We start from the raw sequence: 22,234 nt of genomic DNA on the forward strand, positions 1-22,234 counted from the left end.
GTGTCCCATTCAGAGTCAGTAAGAAGAAACAAGATTTTGCTGGAATATTGAGAGACAAAACACACTTTCTTTTTCAATTGGTCTTGAGCCTGTGAGGATGTCAGTCTTCTAGATACTAGAATACTCTTGCTGAGTATTCTAATGCAGCTTGAGAATGGAACCTATGCAGCAGAAGACGGAGACAAAAGATGGAGAGGAGTAGCCTGAAGGCATTGTTTAAGCTCTTGGGTCAAGACAGGCCAACACCCAGACTTAAACAAATGTGTGAACTTGCTCTCTTTGCTTCAGTTGCTTGAGCTGATTTTTGTATCAGTGGCAACTGAAAACATCCTACCTGATACATAAAGCAGACTTCTGGTTCTGATTGGTCTTTCCATGTCTCTGCTTTTAGGGAAAGAATGCTGACCCAAATGTCTGGGCAGCTGGTTCTATGTAAATGAATTGATTCGCTCTTGGTTAGTAAGAACTGAGGCTTTTGTGAGTTGGGTGAGGTCAGCCAGGCCCAAGATTACCTATGTAGTGCTGACAAGATTGAGGTTTTGGTACCAGTAACAAGGTGCAGACTCTGTGATATGAGAATTAATTAAGCCCCATGGATGAATAACACAATGGGAGGCCTTGAGTGGCCTTCTCTGTAGGCATCTTGAGAGGACACCATTTATCCCTGGAATACACAGATGGTCTGTAGATTGATGCCAGGCTGCCTGCATTAGGCTCACCAGGGGACATATGCAGCAGATTGATTGCAGAAATGTTCTCAATTTTCATTCCTTCCAATGTCCATGCTTCTTGTTGTGGGCCTTTGCAGCCTCTCCCATGAAGACGGAGATCCCATTCCCTTTCTCTAATGAGTCTGGACTGGCCTTAGGACTTGCTTTGGCCAGTGGAATGAGATGAAAGTACAATGTGCCTGTTCCAAGCTTAGGCCTCAAGAAGTCTTACTTGCTTTAGCTCCTCAGAGCCCCTGTGAACAATCCCAGGGTGACCTCCTAGAAGAGGAGAGATCATATGGATGGGGGCCCAGCATTCCCAACCAACCTCCTCATTGACTAGCCTTTAGCTAGTTGATTCTCCACAAAGTGAAGTTGCCTGGCCTGGATCAGTAGAGCTACCTACCCAAACTACATTCACCATAGATGAATGAATGAGCCCAGCTGAGATCAGGAGAACTGCTCAGATGACCTGTAGATTCAAGAGAAATAATAAATGCTTACTGCTTTAAGCCATGCATTTTGGGGTGTATGTAGTAATAACCAACTAATATTACTTGTTAAAAACTCACATTCTCAGACCCTATCATCTGAGATTCTAAGTCCATTAGCCTAGGGTGGGACTTTTGAATCTGTGTTTTTAAAAAGTTTTAATTTTGTTGCTCAGCCAGGCTCTAGAAGCAATTATGAACACAGCTCCTGCCCAGAAGTTCTGCAGATGTATTATATATGCAGGTCCCCAGATTTTCAGCTAGCCCTTCAATAACTCATCTTGGGCACTGGGCACTATTTTAGAACAATTGAGAAGTTGTGGCAGTGGCAGACCTCGCAGGTGAGGAGGTCCTGAGATGTGGGCGGGGTGGGGGCCCAGGGAATCCCTTCAGCTGCTGCAGAAGGCATTGAAGAAATAAAAAAGCATCAAGGTTTCTGGACACTCAATTTGAACTCTATTAAATGAAACACAGGCCCTTTGAGAGAGGTGTTTGTTCTGGATTCAGCTATGCTGTGCTCAGAGAATGGCCTGTGGGGACAGATCTGTCACAGGCATGCAGGTGTCTGGTTTGAGACAGAGGACTCCCTCCAGCCTGTTTGTGAGCCAGCCAATTCTGTAATTGAAGATGAGCCCGACCTGAGCACCCCTGGGCTCTATGGAGAAGGCCGCTCAGCCTGGCCGCTGTGCGAGCTCATCAGTGACAGTCTGTCCACCCTCCTGCATTCAGGCAGCGCTTCTTCCATTTTGGCCCTGTGGAGGGCCGTGGGATGATGTCAGGGTCCCCACATCATGTGCAGTGACAAACACGGAGCACAGTAAAACACAAGTTCACAGAGGCTCACTGCTTGTCTCTCCAAGTGGCCTGTTGCAACCTGAGACAGTTCCAACCATGCAAAAGTTCTTTATACATTTAGGGGTAAAACACTGCACAGATGATCCACGAAAGGTATGAGGGAAAAAAAAAAAAAGATCTGTTATTTTAGCATTGATCTAAAAGCAACAGCCAATGCAGTGGTAAGAAAAAAGAAAGAAATTCAATATTAGAGAGGAGAAAACAAAATTATCATTATATACAGTTGATACTTTCATATACAAACCAAGAGAATTGATGGAAAAAATATTAGAAACAATAAAAGAATGAAGTGGCTAGTTATAAAATCAATATATAAAAATCAATAGCGTTTTTATCTTTAACTTTTTGTTGTGAAATGTATCACATACACAAACGTATAATTGTGCATGGACATATAATTAAAAAAATATATATATATACTATTTAAAATTGAGGGAGTAACCAATACTCTCTTATTACATCCCCTTCTTCCCTTCAGAAATAATAATAATCTCATTGCTTTATTTACTTTATAATTTAGCCACAATTGCATGTATCCCTAATTAATATATTGCTAGCTTTGATACTCTTAATTCATTCCTTTCACTTATCATTATGTTCCTGAATCATCTATGCTGCTGATGATATAGTTTATAATTTATTCATTTTCAGGATCCCTGGGTGGCGCAGCGGTTTAGCGCCTGCCTTTGGCCCAGGGCGTGATCCTGGAGACCCGGGATCGAATCCCCGTCGGGCTCCCGGTGCATAGAGCCTGCTTCTCCCTCTGCCCCTGTCTCTGCCTCTCTCTCTATCTCTCTGTGTGACTATCATAAATAAATAAAAAAAAATTTTTAAATAAAAAAAAATTTATTCATTTTCATTGTTCTGTAGTATTTTGTCAGTGAATATGTGTCATCCTTTCTTTGAAATTCTGAAAGTAAAAAAACTTGAACTGATGTTTACAGTATTTATTGATCAATTTGGTATAAAAACTCATGTTTTTACTTCAGAAAATGTTACATGTTTGAATTTGAGGTGTTACATCATCTATATGTATTTACATGTATACATACATATATGTGTGTTTATTCTTTGTCTTTCTAAAATTAAAAAAAATCCCACTGAATATTTTGGATGAAAGATTATTGACGTGTCCTGTAATTTAGTTAGCCATTCCCAAACCAGTGGACATTTGCATGATATACCAACTGCTATGAATGTTCTTGTATATGTCGTTCAGTGCATGAGTGCGAGACTCTCCAGGGTATAGATCTAGGAGTGGAAATGCTGGATCATGAGGTATGCATGTGTTTGGCTTTACAAAACGCCCAATTGTCAAAGATGGCTAAACAATTTTTATGTCAATTGACAATATATGAGAGTTCCCTTTGTGTCAGATCCTCATTTAGTGCTGTTAGATTTTAAAATGTCATATCATGTTGAATGGATATTTGTATATCCTTCTGGTTTAAAATTTTGTTTCTCTGTCACTAATGGGGTTGGGCATCATTCCACATGTTCATGTACTGTTCACATTTCATCCTTTGTGAAGTGATTGGTGCATCTTTTGCTCATTTTTCCATTAAGGTTTTAATTTTTTCTTATTTATTTGTGAGAGTATTTTATACACTGAATGTACAGATCCTTTATTGGTATATATACTGCAAATATCCTTTTCCATTTGTGGCTTACTGTTTTCTTTTTTGGAGGGCTATATTTTGATTAACAGATTTAAATAAATATTTTAATTTAGTTATATTTATTTCACTTTGGTTTCTTTTCTTTTCTTTCTTTTAATAAATCCATTCCTACCCTTAGGCCATTAGAAAATTTTTCTACTGAAGTTTTATAGTTTTCACTTTTACAGTTGGGATTTTAATTTACCTAGAAATAAGTTCTGTATATGGTGTGAACTAGGTGTTAAATTTCTTTTTTTTTTCCTATAAAGATAACCCAATGGTCAGCTCTATGTATCGAAGAATCTTTCCTTTACCTATTGATTACAGCATTGCCTCTGTCATAAAGTATACATAGTTACATAGTTAAATGGGTCTATTTCTAGGTTTCTGTACTGTTTCATTAGTCTGTCTTTTCCTGTATCAATATCATATTATTTTATCATCACAGTTCCATAATAAATCTTGACATTTGATTCTTCTTTAGGTGTGTCTTAGATATTCTTGGTAATTTGTACTTTTGTATACACTTAGAGTCATTTGTTGATATGCCTACACACACACATAATGTGGAGAACTGACATCTCTGTAATGAATCTTCCAAACTATGAGCAAAGTATCTGTCTTTATTTATTTAAATCTTATTTACTATCTTTCAGTAAAGTTTTATAATTTTTAACACAGGTCTTACGACATTTTGGTAAGTACCTGATTTTTTTTAATACTATTATAAGTGTTGGTGTCATTTAAAAATTTTAGTTTCTAATTGTTTATTACTGATGTGTAGAAATGCAATTGAGTTTATAATTTAATTATTTTTAAAACAACACAGTTCACAAATTTGACTTAAAATAGATGTATTTAGAAACCTTTACCAATTAATCACAGAATGTGTATTTTTCCCAAGCACAATAGAGCATATTCAAATATTAACCATATTCTAGGTTGCAAAACAACTCTGAAATACCAAAGAATCTGTGTCATATATGCTCTACATTAATAATTAATTATTAATAATTTAATAATAATTAATAATAATATTATTAATTAATTAATAATTAATAATAATTAATGATTCAGAGTGGCCCTATTAATAATAGGGCCACTACTATTAACAAGATGATAATAGTAGTGGCCCCTGATTTACGGTTTCTCTTACCATGCTTTCAGTTACCTGTGGTCAACCACAGTCTGGAAGCAGATGATCCTCCTTCTGAGGTAACTTCAGGTCATCAGGTTGGTAGCAGCCTAACACTCTGTCACAGTGTCAATGCCATTTCCCATCACTCCATCTCATCGGGGGGCATTTTCTCATCCTGAATCATCACAAAAATACTTAGACCACATTCATATAACCTTTAATACAGCATATTGTTATAATTGTTCTATTTTTATATGAGTTATTGTTGTTAATCTCTTACTGTGCCCAATTTATAAAATAAGCTTTCCCATGTGTGTATAGGAAAAAACAGAGCACAGATAAAGTTCAGAACTATCCATGGTTTCAGGCCTCCACTGGGGGTCTTGGAATGTATCCCCCATAGATAATGGTAGGGGGCTATTATAGTCTTAACAGATATAAAAAAATCATTTGATAGAATTCAAAATCCAGGGGTGCCTGGATGGCTCAGTTGGTTAAGCATCTGCCTTTGGCTCAGGTCACGATCTCAGGGTTGTGAGATCGAGCCCCATGTCAGGCTCCCTGCTTAGTGAGGAGTCTGCTTCTCCCTCTGCTCCTACCCCCTGCTCGTGCTCCCTCTCTCTCTCTCTTTCACTCTCTTAAATAAATAAACAAAATATCTAAAAAAAAAGAATTCAAAATCTATTTATCAAAACTAAATTAGGAATAGAGGGATGGTTTTCCTAGATATTGCAACTTGCATCTTTAATTTACAAAAGTCTAATATTAATTGATGTCCTTCCTTGTCCAAAATAGTGCCAGGACCTTAGCAAACTTTAATTTTTATTTACCCTCTCTGACTTACATGAATGTTTAAATTTAAATATACTTTAAGCCTATTGGGGCCTTAGGGCCTGGTTTTATAGTCAACATTCATACAGATTTATTCCCATTTTTGTTGCTCTTCATTCATCCCTACATTTTTAACCTTCCACTAGAGGTCATTCTTCTGCCTCTAGAGTACTCACAGTATTTTCATTAGTGAGTCTGCAGGTGATGAATCTCTCATTTTTTTTCTGTAAATCTTTCATTATTTTTTTAAACTTTTATTCTTGAAGGGTAGTTTCACTGAAATTCTAGGTTGACAGTTTTTTTCCTTACAGCACTTTTAAGAGAGCATTCGGCTGAATTTTGTTTGGCTTCCATTGTTTCTGTGGAGAAATTAACTTTCAGTTTTATTACTGCTCCTTAGAAGCTTATCTAATAGTTTTGTCCAACTGCTTTTAAGAGTGCTTATTGTTTCAGTTTGAGGTAGTTTTATGACCATGCATTTAGTGTTTTCTTTTTGCTTCCTTTTGTTTGTGGTTCATAGAACTTCTGGAACTTACTGATTGATGCTTTTCATATGTTTCACAAAGTTCTCAGCCATTTTGCTTCCAATATTATCATCTTTTGTAGTCTGTTTTGCCTCCTTCTGAGAATCCATATTAACATAAATTAGGCTTCACACCATCCTCAATATCTTTTATCTTCTTCTCTGACTTTTCCTCACCTCCTTTTGTCTCTCCATTCTTTTTTCTGGATATTTTCTTCTACCTTAACATCCAAGTCACAAATTCACTCTTCAGCTGTTTACAGTCTGTACTTAAATCCATCCAATGAGCAATTTATTATTTTTTGTTATATTACATTTTTTGGTGTTAGGATTTCCATCTGCTTCCTTTTTATAGTTTCTAGTCCTTTTCTGAAATTCTCAAATTTGTCTTTTATTTCCTTTCCTTTTATTTCCAGTTATTTCAAAGTCATTGTCTGATTGATATAGGAAAGACATTAGGGTTTGGTGCAAAAAAGTGATCTTATTAAAGCAACAGGGAGAGGACCAGTGGGCAGAAAGAGCTGCACTGGGGTCATGAGGAGTGGCCCATTATATACTTTCAAGTTGTGAGGGGTTAGGGATAAGTAAGTCTCTAAGGAATTTTGGAAGCAAGGTTTCCAGGACCTTGAGGGTGCTAGCTATTGTTGGGAAAAGGTCATTTATCACCATCTAATAAAACCTTAGTCATGAGACCCTTCAGATGTATACTGATGGGTCATATGCTTGGGGAATGATTGCCAATATGTATCTTGGGGTGGGGGGGTTCAGAGATAAAGGAAATTTCTCAAAGGATTTTTATATGTTAAAGTAGACTTACAAGATCCTGGGGGTTGGGCTAAAGTTGCCTTTTACCTTTAGCAAAGTATTAACATTGAGGCAGTTGAGCCCCTAGAGGAATAGCACTCTGCCTGTTTTAGGACTTGTCAGTGGGCAGAAATAAATTTAATAATTTTTATTGTGCCTTTTTTCCCCCACATCATGATAACCCTCTATTTGAATTTCTTATTATGTTGTTAGGGAAAAATTAGTGCCCAGGCCCAGGGGTTCTACCCCAAATTCGAACTTGGTAATTCTTCATTATTTTGTTAGTTTTCTAGTTCTTTACAGCAGGTTTTATTCTAAATAAAAAATAAATAAAATTGTGATCCAATTCTTATGGTGTCTTAGGGGATGATTGATCTGAGTTTCCTAGTCCACCATTTCAGAAGGTAAAAGTAAGTCAATTTTGACCATTCGTTTTGTTGTTTGTGCATTTACTACTTTTGTAATTTTAAAAAGTTCACATATTTAACATGAGGTAGACCTATATGCTCTGACATAGAATGCTTTCTAAGATAAGAAGTGCAAACTAAGCCACAGAACAATATTTATACAATAATAGTAATACCAATATCTAACATTTATTGAATGCTTATTACATTCCAGAAACTGTTCTAAGGGCATTGTATATATTGGTTAATTACTTTTTAGTAGATCCCTGAGGGCTATGAGTCATATTTTACAGATGAGGAAACTGAGAGGTTAATGAACTTAAGGTCACACATCTAGTATGAGGATTTGAATTCAGGCTATCTGACTCCAGAGCCCATTCTGTAAGCCACTGATGCATTTATATGACATTTAGCAGCCCCCCCACACACACTTGCCAAATTGTGCAAAGAATATACCCAACCATTAACAACGATTTCTTACCGGCTTTAGAGATGAATGTGATTTTACTTTTTTTTTTTTTCTGTATCTGTGCTACCCAGTATGGTAGCCACTAGCCACACGTGAGTGTTTAGATTCAAGTTAATTAAAATGAAAAAAAAAAAAAAAGAAAATCAGTTCCTCAGTCTCAGTAGCTTCATTTCTGGTGACTCAGTAGCCACAGGTGGCTAATGGCTACTTTATTGAACAGTGCAGATATAGAACATTTCCATCATCACAGAAAGTTCTATTGGACAGTGTGTTCTGTAGAGTTCAATAGTGTTTGAATTTTTTATAATGCGTATGTATTCATGATTTACTTTTTTAATTAAATAAGAAGGATCAATGATAGAAGAAGAGAACTGTTTATTCAAAGTGGAAATCTCCACCCCCCAACCCCTCATTATTTGACCATACTGTTTTTCCTTCTGCCCTCTGGAATTGCTCAGAATTTACTTCTCTTAACAGTTGTCTCTTTGGTTATTTAAAAGCAACACAATGTGTAAATCAGTGAAAAGCTCATTAGAATAGAACCATGATGGATTTACTGGAAATACAGTGGTGTCTACATAGGACTACATTCCTCCTGAGCATTTGGAAGCATTTAAAATGTGCATTGTTTTCAAAACATGTTAACCAAATCATATGCATTTTAAAAAGGCTTTCTTGGAAGCATGTTGGCAAAATACTGATAATTTATTTTACTAAGGGTCAAACTCATTGATTGTGTGTTTCTCTGAATTTTAAAGTTGTAAAATGGGAAAATCTGTTTTAAAAATGCCATTTCAAACTGTGGAATATACAAGGAGTCATGGCACTTGTGGACTAGAAGGATTATCTTCATTTGTTGTAAGAAGTCAGAATAGCTTCAGTCTCATCTTCTAAGACTTCCTACAAAGTAAGAACTGGCAATGTTTAGCCTGGACATGATTAAACTTTTAATAACTCAAGTTCAGTCCTGTGGAATCCAGAGTGGATTGATCTGGGTGGCTATAGGTGGCAGGAGTAGAACCAGTAGGGGAGATTTACTGAAAACTATTTTAGCAACTTGAATTCCAGCAATGAAATGAACTGACACACAATCTGATGAGCTCCCTACCCTGACACCAAAGGAGTTCAGGCAAAATTTCAAAGGCCCAGGGTGCTGGGTAGAGGATTTCTCTGTTGGAGAGGAGGCTAATAGGATGATGTTCTAACTGATGTATTCTCAGATCCTATGGCTTTTCTTGCATTGCATACCCAGAGAATGTCACTGTCACAGCTGTGCCTGACTGTCATTCATTTTAGGTTAATTTACTTCCCCCAGATAAACAACCCTCTACTGGTGGTTTACAATAACACAGGCTTATTTCTCCATCCACATGGAGGTCAGTTCCATTGCAGGCTAGCTATAACTCTGCTCCACGTTGTCTTCTTTTCAAGAGACAGGAAGAAGAATCAGCTCCTATCTGGGACATCACTGATCCTGTGACAAAAAATAAATTAAAATATGGCTGAACAACACAACAGCTTTAGGGCTTCAGCTCTCACGTGTCATGTGTCCCTTCCACTCACATTTGAGTGGCCAAGGCAAGTCACATGGTCAAATCTGATATCAAGGGCATGGGAACTATAAACCTCCTGTAGGGATGGCAGCATATACTAGAGAGCAATTATAAAATGTGCCACACAAGTTAATGGAAAGGAGGAGTCAAATGTTAGCAGAAATGAGTTGTGATGAAAGTACAAAACAGATGAAATTGAATGCCAAGAGTAATCCCTCCCAATCTTCCTACCTTCCTCCTTCTCTTTCTCTTTCTGTCTTCCTTTCTTGCAAGTTTTCTCTCTCATTCTTTACTCCCCAAAAGAGTAAATTCTAGACACTGAGGTTGGTCTTGAGGATACAGAGAACAGAGATAATATGAATACTTGCCCTGGATACATTCATAGTCTAGTATAGGAAAAATAAGTAAACATATATTTATAACAAGCCGTGTCAAGTGCTATAAAAGGCTTAATTCACAGTTCTCTGAGAATACAAAGGAAAGGCATCTAATCCAGAATTTTGGAGAGGGATGAGTGGTTGATAAAAGGTTTCCTAGAAGAGACCCTCTTTCAAACTGAGAGCAAAAAAGATTACATTCCAGATGGAGGAAGAGCACATGTAAAACTACAGTAAAAGTGGGAGAGGACAGGACTTTCTCTGGAGACATATCACCAGACACGTGTGACTAGTGGCTATCATAGTGGGCAGCACAGGTACAAGGTCAGTGTGGATAGAGCCTGGACTGAAAAAAGGAAGATTGAAGAAAGGTGAAGACAGATGAAGCTTTAAATGATGACAGTGTGAGGAGACATCAGCCATTCCACAAATGTTCCTTAAATGTTCATTTGGGGCCAGCCTGCTATTTACTAAGTAGCTACTATGAGCATTGTATACAGAAAGTCTTGTAGGAAACAGCAATGATGTAGACAAAGAGAGGGTATTCATAAATTTTCTATTGACAGACTTATTTGAAAGCTGGCAGATTAAGCATAAGCATTTAGATTAAAAAAATTTTTTTTTATTTTTTTATCTGTACTGAAGCATCAGTTCAAAGACACAAAGGCAGGGAGATTTGTACCTGGGTGGTGCAATGGCTAAGTGTCTGGTTCTTGGTTTCAGCTCAGGTCATGATCTCAGGGTCCTGAGACCAAGCCCTGCCTAAGTTTGCTCTGAGCTCAGTGGGGAGTCTGCTTAAGACTCTTTCTCTCCCTCTGCCCTTCCCTCTCAAATAAATAAAATCTTTTAAAAAAAAAGGGACCCCCAAAAGGTGAAAATATCCTTATAAGAACAAAGAGAACAGGAGAACTGCCTACAACAATATGGTAATTGGGAAGACTATGTTAGTGATAACTGATTTAGCAGCCAAGGCACAATAAAGATAAATCCTAAATCAGCAGTAGGGAAAGTCAAGAAATAATTCAACTTTTGTCCCAGAACCCTCAAAGTCTCTGTAACTGATGGTACCATGTACCCTTGGAAGTGAGGCTGAAGGTAAAGTAAAAAAAGAACTGGTTAAAAGTGTAGTTTAATAAGAAATTAGAAGCTGCACCCCTTGCCCTCTTCAAACCCCTTCACCATTGTACACAGCCAGACGATAGACTAGAAGGTTATGGATTTGCTCTCTGGAGAGACTAAAAACGCAAGGTCTCTGGACTGGATTAACACCTGGCACAGTTGACTGTGGAGGTACTGTTGTGAATGCAGGGTGATTAAGTGAATAGTTAGATATTGAATATTGAGATCCCAGCCTTCCTCCCACTGGCAGCTAGATTCATCCCTGCCCTCTCTGTTGATTCTGTTCATTCCGAGTGGGAGAACCAAAAGATAGGGACATCAGAGGTACCCCCAAGGAGTGATCCAGCCAGGCTGTCATGGCTGGCTGCACCCACCCAGAGTTTCCATTTGGTTTCTGAGTGTTCCACTTCTGTTGAAATTTTAGTTTTGCTTCCTATGCTTTTTCTTATCTCTGTGAGAATATTAATAATAATTTTCCCCAAGTTTTCATTTTCTCAAATATTCTGTTCCCTCCTAGTAGTTTTAGGCTTATGTGCTTTGGTCCCAGTCTGTCATGTTAGCTACTTCCTCAGTTGACTGGTGTTTCTTAGCTGTCCATTTATATTCATTTCCCAGAACATAGAGCAGAAACACAACAAGATGGAAAATAAGAAAGAAAAAAATAAGGTTAGAGGATAGTTCATGAGATAAACCACCCAGACAACTAGAGTTTCAGAAAGGAAGAATAGAGAATTGGCAGGAAGGAAATCATCGAAGGAATAATTTGAAAATTTCCCAGAATGGAAGGAGGTGAGTTTCCAGACAAAAGGGATCTACCTAGTGCCCTGCCTACGGGATAGAAATTGATCCAAGTCAAGGCACATTGTGAAATCTGAAAACACTAAGGAAAACGGAGATCATTTATTTTCCTGGGAGAAAAACATACAACCCCCCCACCAAATGATCAGGATTAAAAGTGGCATCAGACTTTTCAACAGTAAGACTATTAGAAGATAGTGGAAACTGACCTCAGACTTACAAAGTCAAATAATTTCCATCTATTAGTATTCCTAGTCTAACAATAAATTATTATCATGATAGAACAAAGCCATATTCTGACATGTGGAGCCTCCAAAAATGTACCAGTTCTATATTTTTTTTTCTTGGGATGTCAGTGGAGTACCTGTTCTTTTAAAATTAGAGTAAATCAGGAAAGTGTATGATCTAGATCCTGGAAATGGGGATCGAGTACAGGACCAGAGGCAAAGGCCTCCTCCTGCAGCAGCATGATGGCTGTGCAGCTGGCCTACAGAGTAACCAGTTCAGATTGGAGCAGGTCAGTAGGCTCTTTTTTATTTTTTAAGATTTATTTATTTATTCATGAGAGAGGCAGAGACATAGGCAGAGGGAGAAGCAGGCTCCTCGCAGGGAGCCTGATGTGGGACTTGATCCCAGATCCTGGGATCGTGCCCTGAGCTGAAGGCAGATGCTCAACCGCTGAGCCACCAGGTGTCCCAGATCTGTAGGCTTTTTTCTTTATTTATTTATTCATGAGAGACACAGAGAGAGAGGCAGAGACATAGGCATAGGGAGAAGCAGGCTTCATGCAGGGAGCCCATCAGTAGGCTTTTAAAACAATATCTCGAAGTGGATAAAATTAATACGTTAGTATGTTCAAATAGATTTACATTCCCGGTGAAGAGTTTGTTGAGTTTTTATAGTACGAAGAAATAGAAACAAACAAAAAAGCGAATTACAAATGCAAGTGAAGACAAAATGTACAAGAAAGAAAAAGTACTCATAGTATACTATGTGGGTCAGTTGAGCATGGCATTTAGATTGTGATAATAATGGATACCCTTGGGTATTGATCTATAACCAAAATCCAGTGGAACTGCATGGTGGAATGTGAAGACTGACACAAGTTTGCAAGCTTTTTTTGAAAAGAGACAGACAATGAATATTTTAGGCTTTGTGGGCCATATGGTCTCTGTCACAACTACTCACCTGTGCTATTATGGCACTGAAGCAGCTATGGCCAGTGCATAAATAAGTGACCGTGACTGTATTCCAGTAACACTTTATTTACAAAAGCAGGTGGTGGCCAAGGGCTATTGTTGGTTACAAATTGGCCTAGAAGGATATGTGGGTAGAGGAGGAAGTGAAATGAAGGAGAACTAAGCCTTCATATTTTATACAGGAAAGCCAAGAGTTAATGCCTGAAATCGAAAATAAAAAACAAACCTCAAAGTCATAATCTAAGCATATTTTTTCTAGACAGGGAAATAAATACCAAATGAAAATGGGGATAGTGAAGGGGGGACAGCTGTTTATTGTATGAATGCAAGCTTTGTAGAACAGTTTGTCTCCTTAACCCATGTGTTTGTGTAATGGGTAAAAATAGCCAAATTAAAAAATAAAAATAATTGAAATTCATGCGGGCAGCAAACCGTAATCCACGTTTGCTTAGGTGATAAGGATGAGGTCACTGAGTATATTGGGAGGAGGGGACTTAGAATAGTGAAGCTCAGGCAGTTTTTACTGTCTGCAGCTGCCCTGAGCACCCTCAGCTGGCACCCTGAGGCACACGGACAGGACACATGTCTGCTCAGCAAAGGTGTGGCCTGGCAGCTAGAAAACATCATTGGCTGTTAAATTCCTAGAGGTAGGCTTGTGTCAGCAGCTTCCAAGTCTGTGACCTGTCCTGGTGTTGGGGTATCTTGCACAGACCTCAGGATGATTGTCACTTGTGGGTGGGGTGGGCATCTGTGATCGCTCAGGACCCTCACAAATGTCTGGCTTGGGTTACTCTTCTGTTGTTACACACAGGTAGGCCAGCTGCACAGTGGGGTGGGGAGGTTCCTGCAAGGCAGGGCTGGCTGACCCAGAGGCAGGATGTTGGGTGACTGCAAGGCATGGTTAGGTGGGAAGGCCGTGATGCAAGGGGATCTGGAGTGGCATGTTGGCCAGACTCAGGCAGGAGCAACAGAAATGCTGAGGAGATTTGTGGGTCTGAGGTACTCTTGAAGCTCTAAATCAAAGCAGAGAGCTCACAGCAAATTAATGAAGCTAATTTCTGACTGAAATCATCGTTTGTGAATCATCATGTCTGTGCTCATTAAATAAATTATCAGTGTCTTCCCAGGCATTATGGATGCATTGTAAATGAGGGCTCTTCATAAATAATTTGTTTTTGCTTATGTTTAAAGAGATCTGGGATAGAGAGGAAAAGGAAGGTGACCAATGAGGAGAGGAGCCTGGAGGCCAGAGCTGAGGTGGGAGGGAACAGGAGTGAAGGGTTAGGCCTGAGGAGAAGGGGTCTGCCTCTGGCCAGGCCCCCAGGGAGCAGCTCCTCCTCCTCATACCCCAGTACTGAACTCAGTACATGGTTTACATTAGGTCTTCTAGATCTCCTACCTGCCCCCAAATAGGCAAAGACCCCTCTCAAGCTTGGGCATAAGTCCCCACACCCACTTCTTTCTGATACCTCTCTCCCATGCCTTTGCTTCAGGGCCACTGGCATCTAGAACCTACGAGACGGTGATACCCCAGCTGACCTGAGAATCCTAGGGGGCTTGGAGAGGCTGCCAAAACACCAGAGGAGGGCTGAGGGAGGATGAGGCGGAGGGAATGAAGTGAGTCAAAGCAAGGAGGAAAAGAGAATGAAGAAGCAAAGTCTTCCAGATTGGTTCTGGTCACATGAAGGAAAATCCCTTCAAATGGGGCCATTACTACTGATCTGTGACAGGTGGCTCTGAAGGCAGGGGTGCTCCCTAGCACGGAGAGCTGGGTACTAGAGCATAGGTGCAGGTGCAAGATAACATTCCTCACTCTGTTTTGCAGTGTCCCCTCCGGCAGCCTCCTCCTCCTCCTGTTACTCCAGACCTTCCAACAGAGGGAGGATAATCATGAAAAGAGGAGGAAGAGGCAGGGGTTGGGTAGACACTCCCTAAACTATTATACTTCATAAGACAAGAGCCTGAAATGGAGGAAGGTCTGTAGGAAGGAAAAATGATTTATTCATACTCTTGAGGACAAAGACAAAATAAGAAAATAGAGAAAATAGAGGACATGAAGGATACTTAATGGGAGGGAAGGAGGAAAAAGCCCCATAGCACTTCCTCCTTTGAGATATGTTATTAACAGCTATGGCTAGAACATAGTAGCCCTCAGGTTGTCCTGTCGCTGGATTTGTGTGTACCCAGATGACTTGTTCCCATAAAAATAATGTGGTAGGTAGAGGATGGGTTCCCACAGCACCCTGCAAAAGACAGTGGTCCCACCATGGTCCGGGTAGCTGGTCTTAAGGGGTCATAGAAATGTCCCCAGAGACCTAGAAATGGGGCCACCGAGGCTATCCTTGGAGAGATGTCTCAGGTCCACAGGGAAGACCTGTGTAGGAAACAGAGATGGCAAAGAAACTTCCTGGTCTTGATTGAATGTACTGAACCTGTGTGTGTATAGAAAATGGCCTAGTAGTTAGGCTGCCTCCTGGCTAACAGGACAGTCCCAAATGAAGAAGAGTGACAGAGGCCTCCCCAGTAGGGCCCATCCTGGCACTAAGCAGTGAGGGAGGGCTGGCACTCTGCCTCCCTGACAGTCCTCCCATCTGCCTCATGCATAGGGGTGCACATGTGTGGAAGGCCGACCTTGCATCCATACAACCTTATTTGACTTCCCTCTTAACAAACTTTTAGATCGATTGATTGATTGATTTCCTTATTCATGAGGGACACACAGAGAGAGGCAGAGACATAGGCAGAGGAGCCCGATGCGAGACTCAATCCCAGGACCCTGGGATCACAACCTGAGCCAAACACAGATGCTCAACCACTGAGACACCCAGGTGCCCCTCACTTAGCAAACTTTTAGTGATGTGACCTTCCACAGAAGGTTCTGCCCCAATCAGGGGTTCAGGAATATCTAATGGTTTAACAGATTGGCATCTGGCACCTTTATGAGTCTCTGGAGGAGATGGATGGCATCCTCAAATCAGACTTTTATGAGTCTCGGGAGGATGTAGTTGGCATCCTCAAATCAGACCCACTCTAGGACCTGCCATTGAGGGTTTCTAGGCCCTCAGGCCAGCTTGATTTCATGGGCCCTCTGTAAACTTCTTCACACTTGAATACCAAGGACATAGTACCAATGACAGGGCTATATCTTGGAAGGGAGTGGGGGACAGGCCACAGAGCGAGGGGTACAGGGTACAGGGTATAGGGCTGGTCTTGGTGAAGGTGGTGGATGGGGTACACCTCACCACTCAGTCACCTTCCTTCACACCTGCACCTGTGCCATAGTGTTTATCGAGCACTTACTGTGTGCTGGTACCACTCGAGGTGCTGACATCATCCCTGCTCTCATGGAGTTTATGTCTAGCGTGTGTCTGTGGATGGGTGTGTGCATGTGCGTGAGTGTGTGAAGATAAATAAGCAAATGGAAAGTCTGACGAGTTCAAAAAGTGATGCCTACAATGAAGAAAAGAAAGGCAAAGTGATAGAGTGACGGCTGGGCTTTGGTCAGCAGTGGCCTCTCCCAAAGGAGACATTTAAGCCTAGACTGGTGAGCCTGTTAGGGCAGAAGGAAGGGCAGAGATTTCTAGGCGGAGGGAACAGCGAGGATGGCAGGCAGGCAGAGGAGCCCCGGAGCCTGGCAGACAGGAGGCAGGCCTGGGAACTGGGGAGGAACTGGGGCGGAACTGGGGCGGAACTGGGGCTCAGGAGAACAGGAGTGGGATTTGGCGAGGCTGGGGGAGATTTTCCTGGGTCGTCTGGTCCAGGTCAGGAATCCAGATTTTATTCTACATGCAGTGGGAAGGGAATTCCATGACTTGATCTGCATTTTTTAAAAGCTCCTCTAAGGGCTAAGTGGAGACCAGACTGTAGGGGGTGAGAGAGGAGGCCCAGTTACAGGCCAGGGTTACTGCAGTGATCCTGGGGAGTCCCTGAACTATTTCCCCTTTCGCTCTCTCCTGCCTTTTCCAAATAAAACCTCCATTCTGTAGGCATCGTGCGTCTCAGGTAAAGGTTCGAATGGGGGGCAAAAAGCAATCTCCTTGAACAAATTCTCCTCGGGGCTGGGCCATTAACCCACTCAGAGGTATTTGCCTTTTCAAAGCCTTGTTAACCACAATGGATTTCTGATTGGTGGAACTTCAGGCAGGGAAGGGAAGGCTTTCTGGCTAACGGGAAGAGTTTGGCCTTGGCCGGGCTGACATTTGCAGCAGTGCTTCTCAAACTCGACTGAGTTCAGATGCTGCTGTGCCCAAGATTGCGAATCCGAGAAACCACCGAGGAGCCCACACCGATGCAAACACACGAGGGATGATTTACAAGCTCGAGCTTGGGTCCAAGTGTACCCGACACAGCAGAGCAGGGACTTGGACCCCGAGGTGGGTTTCAGCTTAGTTTTTATAGGCTGGTCTAGGGGATCTTCAGAAGGGCTGGAGGAATTTCTCAAGTTCTGTTTACATTTTGATATGGGGCTTTCAAGGGCACTGAGCTCTGTTCTTATTCTAATAGGGGCTTCCTGCCCTTGGCTTGGGCTCTGTTGTCTTTCTGATAGGGGATTACCTGCCTACGACATTGAGGACATTCTGCAGTTTTTCCCATAAAGTTCAGCTCTTATTCACAGGGGCCTAAGATGGCTGTACTTGTGCTAATGCTAAACTTTAGGTGGGATGGCCTTAATTTTTCTCGGCCTCCACAATGCACGGTCCTCGTCAGCAGGCCTGTGAGGGGCCTGAGATTTTGCGTTTCTAACCCATTCCCTGGTGATGCCAGTGCTGTGGCCCATGGACCACACTTTGAGTCGTAAGGGTTAAGAGGATTTCATTGCACTTGTTAAAGAGAGCTCTGAGGGCAGCCGGGTGGCTCAGCGGTTTAGCGCTACCTTCGGCCCAGGGCGTGATACTGGAGACCCAGGATCAAGTCCCACGTTGGGCTCCCTGCATGGAGCCTGCTTCTCCCTCTGCCTGTGTCTGGGACTCTCTCTCTCTCTCTCTGTATGTGTGTCTTTCATGAATAAATAACAATCTTAAAAAAAAAAAAAGGAGCTCTGAGTATTAAGGACAGCTTTCTGGATATTCGTCCCTTCGTTTGTTTGTTCTAAAGGGCATCAGAATGTCACCCCAAAATATGCCCCTTTGGCATAAGGATTATTTTGAGCCGGAGGCAACTGAATAGCTACGGGGAGATTGCCCTCCCCTGTGCTTCATTTACCCTGAGGAGGAGAGCGACCTTCAGGGCTGGAGATGGGGTGGGGGGGTAGTCCTGAGAGGAATCTGCATAAACAAATCCTGGCCCACCTCTGGTTTCCCCTGTGTGTTTCCTCCCTCAGCTCACCTCCCTCCCTTGAGAGCCCAAAGCCCTCCTTGGTCTTCTCACTCCTTCAGGGATATCATCCTTTGTTCAAATGGTGCATAAACCCCAGAGGCTGTTTCTTGGGGTTTTTCTTTTTTCTTTCTGTGAAGCCCCTGTGCATGTAAAAATATTGCTTCAAATAGAATGTGTCTGCTCTCCTTCTGTTAATGTGTCTTTCGTCATTTGCGTTCTCCAGTTACAGAAATGCAGAGGGTTCAGGAAAAGTGTTTCCTCCCCTACAGTTCATTCAAATGCTTGCTGGTTACTAGGGCCCATCATACACAGGGAAATGAAAGAGTTTGCTGAGGAGGTTGCCAAAACATATGTTTTTATTGAGCCTTTGGAAAGCCAGATTTCTGGATTCTGATATTCCTGATCTCCAGCCTGTGGCGTGCTAGTGAAAGCTGAAATACCATCTCTCCGAGAAAAAAAGGTCTTGATTTATAGCATTTATTGATTTCTGTGATGTAAATCTTTCACCAACGCTGACTTTCGGCTACCAACATGACATCACTATATATAAATAATAGCAGACGCAATGGATAACCTCAAGAACATAGATTTTAGTCAAATATAGTCAAATAATTAGGAGGTGTTGAGCTTTCAGTATTTTGTACTTTTGTTTTTGATATGATTTATATCACTGTAAGTTTTATAATTTAATTTTTAATAATTAAAAATTAATTCTGTGTTTGATAACCGGCTCCAAAATTTAACAGTTTCTCCCTCAGCCCATTCTTGTCCCCAAGTTCCAAATAAAACCCTGTGCTGTCAATGCTGCACCTCCGGTAGGGGTTTCTATGGGGAAGGAAGCAATCCTCTGGAACAAATTCTCCACCCCTGCCTCGGGCCCCGCCCATACCAGCCCTTCCTCCCATTCTTGCTCTCTGGGAATCTGATCTCACAACTCTGACCTCTTTCACATTCTTTGGTGGGTGCTGGTAAGTGATAGCAGAGATGACAGAGGGTAGAGAAGATGAGGATGATAATGACAGAGGGTGAAGAAAAGGAACTCTGAATTTGGGCTCTTGGCCATCTCAGTCAAGTCTGTTGTCCCCTGGAATGGATGAGCAATCCAGAGAGGAGATGGTATTTGGTTAAGGTCACACAGCTAGGAAGTCTTAGGACTCATACAAATCTAGGGATCTCTGACACCAAACCAGCATGTTTAACAAAAATTTTAGATATAGATATTTATATATGTACATAGATAAATATCTATGCAGACCTAGATATGTATCTGTACCTACAGTTTAAATAGAAAATGAATTCTAAAGGCTTATAATGAAAAAGAGCAGGGCAGTTCCCTGTCCCTTCCCACCCCATTGCCCAGCATGGGAAAGGGGACTTGGGCTCTGATTCAGCACACCTGCTGCCACTTAATTTCCTCTGTTTTTATTGTGGCACCCCAGCCCTCAGCTTTTCTAGTCTCCCAGTGCAGAAGTGCTCAGGTGACCCTCCACAGAGAATAAACATCTCATTTTCTGCTGTGGTGGAGGTAGGGATGTGGGCGTGCCAAAATGCTTCTTATAAATGTACTTAGCACATCTTACTTTTTTCTGTTCTACTCACACCCCCATTTTCAGAGGGAGCTGATGCCTCCAATTCCTGAGGCTTTCTGTGATTCTGCAGTGAAATCAGCTGCTGCTCCCCTTTCTTTGCCACTGGATACATTCCAGCCTTCTCCATCACCACTCACCTGCCTCTCCCCCACCTTTCCAGCTCTGAAAGAACAAGTGAACTTCAGAGGCCCTGAAGAAGTGTCTCTGTCCAGGTCCAGTGGTCCTGAAGATTATCCTCATCTCTGGGCTCCTGAGGCTTGGTTATTCTAGAAGCTCCCCAGAATCATCCATAAATTCACCTTTTTTTGGTGGGGGGTGTCTTAAGCTGGTTTAGAGTTACGTTTCTGTCACTACTTGAAGAGCCCTAACACAGAGCTAGTGGGACTGACCACTTGATTAAACAGACAATCTGATACCACATTGATCTCCTTTAGAGTGAGTATTGCAAGACTGTATTAGAAGCTGTCCCCAGAACTGCATGTGGAGGGCCCTAGGTCGACCTCTGGCGTGGAGGACGTCAGAGCCTCCCTGACCAGTCTACATGAAACCCTCGTGGCTTCTGTTCTCAGTCCCTCCTTCCTCTTCCCACTTCCTTGGCATTTAGCTGGCTCTGCAGTGCCATGCCATTGCTCCAGTATTAAATTCTTAATATGAGAGCATCTCCTCCCCCCAGTTATTCCTCCTGAGTCCAGCACAGTGCTGCAAATGTACATGGCTGGTTCCAAATAAAAGAATGAATGAAGCCATTTATTTTGTTTGTGGATTTCTACCTTGGAAAAATGTGGAAGAGTTACTCTAAATTCTTGCTCTTACTATATTTCTCACATCTAAATCACTTTTACAGTAAAAAAAAAAATGCTACTACTTAATGAGTTAGTATATCAGATCCTTGATCTTTTCACCTAAGCTCTCCAACAATACTCTGGGGTAGGCAATGTTATTATTTGCATTTTATAGATGAGGATAGGAAGCTCAGAGGGGTTATCCCATGCCAAGGTCATACCCCTCAGTGGGTGGCAGAGTCAGGATTTGATCCCGGGCTGGTCAGACTCTAAAGCCTGAGCTTTTCACCTCTACTTTATACAGTCTCAGGTTTTCAGTTGACCTTATGCCTGCTGCAGTTTAACCCTTTGATTTCTGATTGCTTTAACCACAAAGCAAAGCTTTATGAGACTGTATCTATTTCGTGTATATTTTGATCAAGCACGTAGCAAATTTCAAGCCTATCAATTAGCCTCTCTCCAAAATAAGAAAGGATTACAAACTACACAATGACAAAGCTGCTACAGCCAAGTGCCTCAGAGAGAGAACACAGCAAGAGCTATTGGAGTCATTTTAGATGGTACAAGGAGCAGCTTATGAAATGGAGAAATTAGGATGGATCTTGGGTACACTTCCAAAGAATGAGATCCATTAGAATGGTTTCTTCTGGGGAGTTCTGTGATAGAAAGCTCATTGCTGGAGTTATTTAAAAATGAACCATCAAAACTCTTCAGGGACCAATCCTATGCTGATAGGGGGTGGACAAGACACCTTAATAGGTCATTTTAGTCTCTGATTTTTGTAAAAACTACTGTTCTTATGGTACATTGAGATTTTCGATGACTTTCAATTTCTGCCTAAGTACCCAAGAAGTTTCACAGGCTGAGCTGAAAGTGAACGATGTGCCAGGCTCTGGAAAAACAGGGAGAGGCTTCTCTCCTCGTGGATGTGTTCTTGTATGCTCTTCCTTGGGGTTCCATCAATCCTCGGCCTCAAGGAGCCTGAGTCCTGACCGTGGTACCTTCTGGGCCTGCGGTGCCACGAAAGCAGCCTCAGCCCCACCTGACTCTGAATGCTGTTACTGGAGTACAGAAGCCTGTGGTCCCCAGCCAAGGCCCCAAGGCAGTTGGGAACAGAGACATACGCTAAATGGTCTGGTTCCCAAAGAGCTGGAGCAGGCCTGCTGAGAGGCCCATAAAATCCCTGCCTGCAATTCCCTGTCTCCATATGCTCCAAGAGCCGTTTGTTCAGCTTAGGGCTGGTGGGTGCACAGGGAGCTCTGCTAATGGTATTGTTTGCTGAGTTAATTGTTCTGTTTGATCTGAGGCTCTTCAAGGATGCAGAGGGAATGGAGGTGTTTGGTCAGGGTTTTCCTCAAGCAAAGTTTACCTTACAAGTTGGACAGGGGAAGAAAGGAAAAGGAACTGATGGAAGGGAAGAGAGGAAGTCAGTGAAAGCTTCACTAGGCCCTATGCGGGGGGCTGAGGGCTCACCCATCCTGAACAAATTAGCTAAGGCAGGAGGGAGGGTGTGGAACCACGTTAAAGTGCAGGTCTTCTCTGGCTGGAGAATATCACAGAAATAAAGCATCATTTACCTCCATTTATTTATAATGTTTACATTATTTATCTCCTA

At 41.7% G+C, this 22,234-nt stretch overlaps 1 long non-coding RNA gene across 37 annotated transcripts in view; it reads left to right on the top strand.

Moving 5' to 3' along the window:
• The window catches only part of LOC144293854 (uncharacterized), a 441,703-nt gene that overhangs the window by 237,068 nt on the left and 182,401 nt on the right, over nt 1–22,234 (top strand). For 8 of the 37 annotated variants that reach the window (XR_013361202.1, XR_013361200.1, XR_013361197.1 and 5 more), the window contains 2 exons: nt 1,382–1,542; nt 2,708–3,791. The exons of the other annotated variants lie outside the window; for them this stretch is intronic. This is a non-coding gene — a long non-coding RNA (uncharacterized LOC144293854). Of the gene's footprint in view, nt 1–1,381; nt 1,543–2,707; nt 3,792–22,234 lie in introns of those variants that run through there. 37 annotated transcript variants of the gene reach the window in all.

Source organism: Canis aureus, chromosome 22, assembly GCF_053574225.1.
Source record: "Canis aureus isolate CA01 chromosome 22, VMU_Caureus_v.1.0, whole genome shotgun sequence".
NCBI classification, from domain to species: domain Eukaryota; kingdom Metazoa; phylum Chordata; class Mammalia; order Carnivora; family Canidae; genus Canis; species Canis aureus.